The sequence below is a fragment of the Aethalodelphis obliquidens genome, unplaced genomic scaffold, assembly GCF_003676395.1.
Source record: "Aethalodelphis obliquidens isolate GAN/ISIS:26980383/991018 unplaced genomic scaffold, ASM367639v1 scaffold11, whole genome shotgun sequence".
Classification (NCBI taxonomy): domain Eukaryota; kingdom Metazoa; phylum Chordata; class Mammalia; order Artiodactyla; family Delphinidae; genus Aethalodelphis; species Aethalodelphis obliquidens.
Window position 1 is genome coordinate 5,220,021 of NW_020837955.1, and position 8,122 is coordinate 5,228,142.

The following is an 8,122-nucleotide window of genomic DNA, read 5'->3' on the forward strand; positions in this document are numbered from 1 at the left end:
AGGCAGCAACAGGCTAAAAACCTGGCCATCTCTGTTTTACTTGGCTGCCTTCTCCCTTTTTAGACCTACTTCATTCCACTTGGTGGAAAAAAGTGGGCCTGAGAACTACTGCAACTGCTGCTTCTAGCTGCCTCTGACCCTTCCCATTGAAGCAGGAAGATCTGAGACTAAGGGGTGGGTGCCAGGGAAAGGAAGTAGATGAGGTTGCATAACCTGCATTGATAAGAGACTTCCAAGCCTTCTCTTGGTATAGGCAGATTGTTTCTCTGTGTGCAATAAAGTTCTACATTGTGTTTTGGAGCCAAGGCTACAGCATAATGAAAAACGCTTTCTCCATCATTTTACTCTGGCAATATATATCCCCTCTGGAAACTTGGAGTACCTCAATTAGATTTTTTTTTTTAGTCTCACCCTCTTTCACCATTACAGTTCTCACAAATCATAGAAACAAGAAATCTTTTCGATTATAAGTGTGCCCATCTCCCTACCCTGAGCTCAGTCTTCAGTAACATTTGAACTAGAAAACAAAGTCTGTTTGACTCCAGATCTCAATGATCATAATATGGTTCCTTGAGACACGAAGAATGATAAATAAAGAACCATGAAAATTTCAGAGGTAGAAAAAGGAATTGTCAAAATCTCCATTAGCTCTGTAGTTTGTCATGGTGCTAAACAAAAACAAAGTCAAGTGCAAATTGTTCTTCAACAAGGCAAAAAACCACAGATTCTTTTTCAAGACAGAAAATTAAACAAAGCAAAAACTAACCATAGTGGGAGAATTTTGACAGTTGTCATCAGTACTTCCTATTGTTAGGAAGAACAACTGTGTCCTTGATGGTTCAGAAAGTATCAGTGCCATAAAATCTACAAATGGGAGGAGAAGAAGTTTCAAGACATGAAGCACAGTAGCCAGGAGCTGCTTTTGAATGTGGACATTTTTGCTCTATGGATGAGTGGATGTAAGAAATCCAGAAAGATAGATTTCACAAGAAAATCACATGACTATTTCTGAAAACATATGATGCTCTTACTCTGGCTTTTATTTCCCCACTTTTGATGAGCAAGTTTTATAAGCAATGCTTTATTTTCCTTTTAGCCTTACTATAACAGAAGCAACTACAAGCATGATTATAAACAGCAACTAAAAATCTCATCAGAGTAAACATTAGAAAAAAGAGGATAATGTGGCAGACTAGAGAACTCTAAATGTTGCAGCTCTCATTCAATTTTATACAATTGTTGTATGTAGAAGTACAGGGCCAGTGTTGCCAGATCTTTCGTTATTTTACAGAGCCAGAAATACAGTTATTATTAGAAATACCTGAACTGTAAGTGTTGAGAATTGCCAATAATTAAAAAAAAAAAACACAAATAAAAACTTTGTAGACCATAAACATGCAACCTAAAAAAACCTACCTGAAGGTCAGTTTTGAGACATCAATTCGCAGCTGCTATTAGAAATTCATAAGGTATTCAAAAGGCCATGAAACTTATCATCTCATTTTACTACAAAAACTAAACACAAACTATTTATGAGGACATACAATGCTATGAATTAAGGATGATCGAAAGGAGTGGGCTCTTCACTACGTAGAATCACCTTTCCGACTTCCAAGTCGAATATGTTAATGATTTTCTACTGTTCCAAAGTGCCTGATGGCTTGATTACTACAGCTCAAATCAGGCAAAGCAGTGATTCAATTACCTGATAATGCAAGATGAGCTGGACATTCACAAAGATTTCATGCACTCCATGGACATTTTAATTACAAATTTGATAGATTCATTCATTGACACACCAGATAAAGGTATTCACACTTACCAGGCAAAACCATGGAGCTATGTAAATTCATCATGTGATATTTCAGGCAGCCAGTGTTTGTAAATGCCTTTCATTATGAAATGAGTATTTATTCTGATGGCCTAAAACAAAGAACTCTCTTATCTAATCGATCATTAGTATATAAGAAATGTTCACATTAATTACAACCAATTACTTAACCATGAAAGACAAGATTGAAATTTGTCTTCTTGAATAAAGTAAATCTTTGCATTCAGTACAAACAAACAAGCAAATCATTAACTAAATAATAAAGACAGATAAGGGTCTGTCCATCATCTGCTTCATTTTTACCACTGGCAGCCTGCTCTTGATACCGAGCAGGACCCTGTGGGGCTCCTGGGCACAAGAGCCTTCCTGTGTCCCCCATTTCTTTGATTACAGGAAATAGGCTTCATTCAGCCTCCATCACCTTCCCTGAATTCCAACAGTCAAGTTCAAACAGTTGTTAATTAGGGAAGGGAGAAAATGCAAGACAAGGGAGGAACAGTCAAGAGAAACAACGGTGCAGCCTTGGGGCAAGGTCCTGGCTCTGCATCAAGGGATACACACAAGAATATCTTTGAGTTGTTTTGCAGATACTGAAACCCCCACCAGGTGGGAGAAGTTAATGGTTAACAAAGGTTTGCTGCCCACAAGCATGTAGACCCCAGACCAGTTGGAACCAGAAGGTTGATGATGCTGACTCCCTCTTGCCTCACCACCAAGCAATTAGATGAATGTCCACAAGCGGATCACACCCTCTTTGAACCAGTACTATAAAAACTCTCACCAAGCCCTCCAGGTTGGGACACATAATTTTGAGGGCACTAGCCTGCTGTGGCCTCCTTTGCCTGGCAAAACAATAAAGCTTTCTTTTCTGTTTCACCCAAAGCTCTGTCTCCGAGATTTAATTTGGTGTCAGGGTACAGAGGCCAGATTCAGCTTTACTCTCTAATGATTTTAAACTTTCAGTAACTATATTACCAATAAAAACAGCTCTTCCTGATAAACTTAGAAGCCAGTTTTCAAAAGTAACACATTGCCACTTCTATACTACCCAATGAGCCTTTTTGTACTGTTCTCCTTCAATGGGAATAAGAAACACAAATGCAGAACAATGTTTCCTGTACTGTGAGGAGAATATTATTCAACACTAATGGCAAATATATTCACGTTGCCAACAGGTCTATCTCCAAGCTAAAACTATAAATGTTTGGCTAACTTCCAATGAAATATTTATAACAGTTTCCCCCTGAGAAATAATTGCAATCTCCATAAATGCCTGCAATAAGAAAATGTAGTTTGAGAATTATATGTTTCTTTACAGCTCAGCAGAAGTTTAGAATCAATCAGAATATCAGTGAACAAGGAGTTGTGGTCACTCCAACTCTATAGTCTGCACAGTAGTAATCTGAAAAACTTAAAGATCCAGGCTGCTATAAAAATTTGAATATCTTTCTTAGTGAAGCTTTCCTGTAGATTTTATGCTTTTATTGTTTCTGAAATCTAGCCATCATAGGTGAACTAGATCAAGATCACCATAAATTTTGGAAGGCTGAGCAAGAGTGTTTTCTAAGGCATATGCATTTATGACATTGATTAAACATAGAATACACAATGTCACCAGCATAAATGCTTATTTCTTGAATTCAGTGTTTACTCTCCTTGGGGTGGTAATAACTGATGTGTTATTAAACACATCAAGAGAGGCAGATTCTGGTAAAATTTAATTTAAAATTCCCAAAAAATAGAGGTGTGTTTAGCTAGTTCAGAGTTAACATACGTTTTCCCCAAAATGGAAAATGCTGTTTCTCTGGATATTTTTCAATACCTGAGGCTAGCTAAGGCTACCTTGTCAACACATGTACTTAAAACGTAAAAACTAAGTGAATCAGAGGAGTGTTTGGTACTTCATGTTATCAAATTACAGGTTCAGTTGATTTTTTTTTACTGAAGTTGATTTCGGACGCATGCAGCAGTAAGCGGCAGCTTGCAGCAACCAACAGCAAGCAGTAGCTGGAAGCAAGATTTTAGTTGCCATACTGGGAGTCCTAACCACTAGACCACAGGGGCCAGCAGCTAGGGCCTGGGTCCCTACTTCTTGCCTGCCTTGTCAGGAAAGAATTCAGGCGAGGAGGCAGAAGGTAAAGAGAAAAGAAAAAGTTTATTGGAAAAGCAAAGGACATGTGGAAAGACGCATGGGCAAACTCAGAGAGAGAGTTGCACCTTCGGGAAGTTTAAATTCTTTATAAAGGGGCAGTTTTCCCCGTCTTAGTCTTCCTTCTGGCCAGTCATCTTGCTTTGTCCCCCCTGGCTAATTTGTCTCATGACCCTCCCCTTAGGTGCGCACGCACCTCTCAGCCAAGACAGATCTCAACACAAAGGATTCTGGGGGAAGCAAGACTCATTATGGCCTGGCGTTGTCCCCTGACTTTTGACCCCCGAGGAGCCTTTCTATGCAGGTGCAGTGTCTCCCTGGACCCAAAGATGGGAAATACGTGACCTCTTGATCTTTATTCAAACAGGGTTTAGCCCCTCTCTGTCCCTGCCATGACTGTTATCGTAAGCTGTCCACAGGAGACAAAGCCTGGCTGTTTACCCTGTTTCTGTCATTGCTTCCATTTCAGAGAGCAAACAGGAGACTGAGTGTAAACGGCTGATCTGGAGCCCACTTATCTCCTGTCTCAGGAAATGCAAACAGGAGGCTAGCTGTAAGTGGCCTGAAGCCCATGTTTTTCTGCCTCATGAAATGTAAACGGGAGGCCAGTTGTAAATGTCTAACCTGGGGCCCATCTATCTCCTGCCTCAAAGTGACTAGTTGTTAAACACAATTTACTTAAATTGACTGGCAATTTAAACTGTACCAACATAACACTAAAATAGTTCAACTCGAAGGGAAGAGTAAAATCAAGAAGATTGGTTACACACTTATGGGTGATTGACAGAACTTTTCACTTTTTAACCTTCCGTTGCAGTGTCTTAGAGACACAGGCCAAGCAGCAACCCCATAAAACCCCAAGAGTTGTTCTCAGAGAAAAGTGAATGTTCAGGATGAGAAGACAGAAGTTTTCCTCTAAGGCTGCCCAGGAGTTAAACATACCATTGAGAATATTTCATTCAGCTTCTCTATTCCTGCCCTCAGGAGAATTATTTCCTTATTATTGAGCCCTGCATACTAAGCAGAGAGCCTAGCCAGGAGAAATCTGAGGATGCTCAAGTCCCTTATATAAAGTGGCACAGTGTTTGCACACAACCTACTCATATCCTCCCATCTAGTTTACATCATCTCTAGATTACTTATAATCAGTGATATTTACATAGTTATAGTTGCCTGCATGGGGCAAATTCAAGATTGCTTTTTGGAACTTTCTGGAGGTTTTGCTTTGTTTTGTTTTGTTTTTATCTGTGGTTGGTTGAATCAGCAGACGCAGACCTGGGGATACCAGAGGGCTGAATATACTCCATTACTGAAATGAATACGTAGGCCTCATAAAAAGCATCCCTGGCCAAGCCACTGATATTGTAAAAACAAATTCCCTGTAGATGGCAAAGTACATGTCTCTTTCAGTCAGAACATCCTGTGTGGGTTTAATGTGTATGGGTTATTAACTAAGAGAGCTCATCCTTGTCAGAATAAAAGTGATCTCCCAGACAGCTGAGCAAATCTTAACAAGAGCACTTCTGGACTTCCCTGGTGGTGCAGTGGTTGAGAATCTGCCTGCCAATGCAGGGGAACACGGGTCCTAGCCCTGGTCCTGGAAGATCCCACATGCCACGGAGCAATTAAGCCTGTGCACCACAACTACTGAGCCTGTGCTCTGGAGCCCACGAGCCACAACTACTGAAGCCTACGTCTAGAGCCTGTGCTCCGCAACAAGAGAAGCCACAGCACACACATATATATAGAATCTAAGATAAAAAATAAAAAGGTCATGAAGTACCTAGGGGTAAGACGGGAATAAAGACACAGACCTACTAGAGTATGGACTTGAGAATATGGGGAGGGGGAAGGGTAAGCTGTGACAAAGTGAGAGAGTGGCATGGACCTTGGAGAGCAATTATACTCCAATAAAGATGTTAAAAAAAAAAGAGAGAAGCCACAGCAATGAGAAGCCCGCGCACCACAACCAAGAGTAGCCCCCGCTCCCCGCAACTAGAGAAAGCCCTTGCACAGCAACGAAGACCCAATGCAGCCAAAAATAAATAAATAAAAGAGCACTTCTGCCACCTAGCGTCCAAAGACTGCAAAAATATTCTCAGCATTTGGAGAGAAGCAGCTCTTCTATCAGGCTTAATTTTTTTTTTTTACTTTTTTATTGGAGTATAATTGCTTTACAATGGTGTGTTAGTTTCTGCTTTATAACAAAGTGAATCAGTTATACATATACATATATCTCCTTATCTCCTCCCTCTTGCGTCTTCCTCCCACCCTCCCTATCCCACCCCTATAAGTGGTCACAAAGCACGGAGTTGATCTCCCCGTGCTATGCGACTGCTTCCCACTAGCTATCTATTTTACATTTGGTACTGTACATATGTCCATGCCACTCTCTCACTTTGTCCCAGGTTACCATCTCCCTCCCTGTGTCCTCAAGCCCTTTCTCTAGCAGGTCTGCGTCTTTTTTTTTTTTTTTTTGCGGTACGCGTGCCTCTCACTGTTGTGGCCTCTCCCGTTACGGAGCACAGGCTCCGGACGTGCAGGCTCAGCGGCCATGGCTCACGGGCCCAGCTGCTCCACGGCATGTGGGATCTTCCCAGACCGGGGCACGAACCTGTGTCCCCTGCATCGGCAGGCGGACTCTCAACCACTGCACCACCAGGTAAGCCCACATGACTCTTTTTGAATTATGGTTTTCTCAGGGTCTATGCCCAGTAGTGGGATTGCTGGGTCGTATGGGAGTTCTATTTTTAGTTTTTCTAAGGAACCTCCATACTGTTCTCCATAATGGCTGTATCAATTTACATTGCCACCAACAGTGTATGAGGGTTCTGTTTTCTCCACACCCTCTCCAGCATGTATTGTTTGTAGATTTTTTGATGATGGCCATTCTAACCGGTATGCAATGATATTTCATTGTAGTTTTGATTTGTATTTCTCTAATGATTAATGATGTTGAGCATTCTTTCATGTGTTTGTTGGCAATCTGTATATCTTCTTTGGAGAAATGTCTATTTAGGTCTTCTGCCAAATTTTGGATTGGGTTGTTTGTTTTTTTGATATTAAGCTGCATGAGCTGCTTGTAAATTTTGGAGATTAATCCTTTGTCAGTTGCTTCATTTGCAAATATTTTCTCCCATTCTGAGGGTTGTCTTTTCGTCTTGCTTATGGTTTCCTTTGCTGTGCAAAAGTTTTAAAGTTTCATTAGGCCTCATTTGTTTATTTTTGTTTTTATTTCCATTTCTCTAGGAGGTGGGTCAAAAAGTACTTGCTGTGATTTATGTCAGAGTGTTCTGCCTATGTTTTCCTCTAAGAGTGTGAGAGTGTCTGGCCTTACATTTAGGTCTTTAATCCATTTTGAGTTTGTTTTTGTGTATGGTGTTAGGGAGTTTTCTAATATCATTCTTTTACATGTAGCTGTCCAGTTTTCCCAGCACCACTTGTTGAAGAGGCTTTTTCTCCATTGTACATTCTTGCATCCTTTATCAAAGATAAGGTGACCATATGTGCGTGGGTTTATCTCTAGGCTTTCTATCCTGTTCCATTGATCTACATTTCTGATTTTGTGCAAGTACCATACTGTCTTGATTACTGTAGCTTTATAGTATAGTCTGAAGTCTGGGAGCCTGATTCCTCAGGCTCCATTTTTCTCTCTCAAAATTGCTTTGGCTATTCGGGGTCTTTTGTGTTTCCATACAAATTGTGAAAATTTTTGTTCTAGTTCTGTGAAAAATGCCAGTGGTAGTTTCATAAGGATTGCACTGAATCTGTAGATTGCTTTGGGTAGTATAGTCATTTTCACAATGTTGATTCTTCCAATCCAAGAACATGGTATATCTCTCCATCTATTTGTATCATCTTTAATTTCTTTCATCAGTGTCTTATAATTTTCTGTATACAGGTCTTTTGTCTCCTTAGGTAGGCTTATTCCTAGGTATTTTATTCTTTTTGTTGCAGTAGTTAATGGGGGTGTTTTCTTAATTTCAATTCCAGATTTTTCATCATTAGTGTATAGGAATGCCAGAGATTTCTGTGCATTAATTTTGTGTCCTGCAACTTTACCAAATTCATTGATTAGCTCTAATAGTTTTCTGGTAGCATCTTTAGGATCCTCTATGTATAGTATCATGTCACCTGCAAAC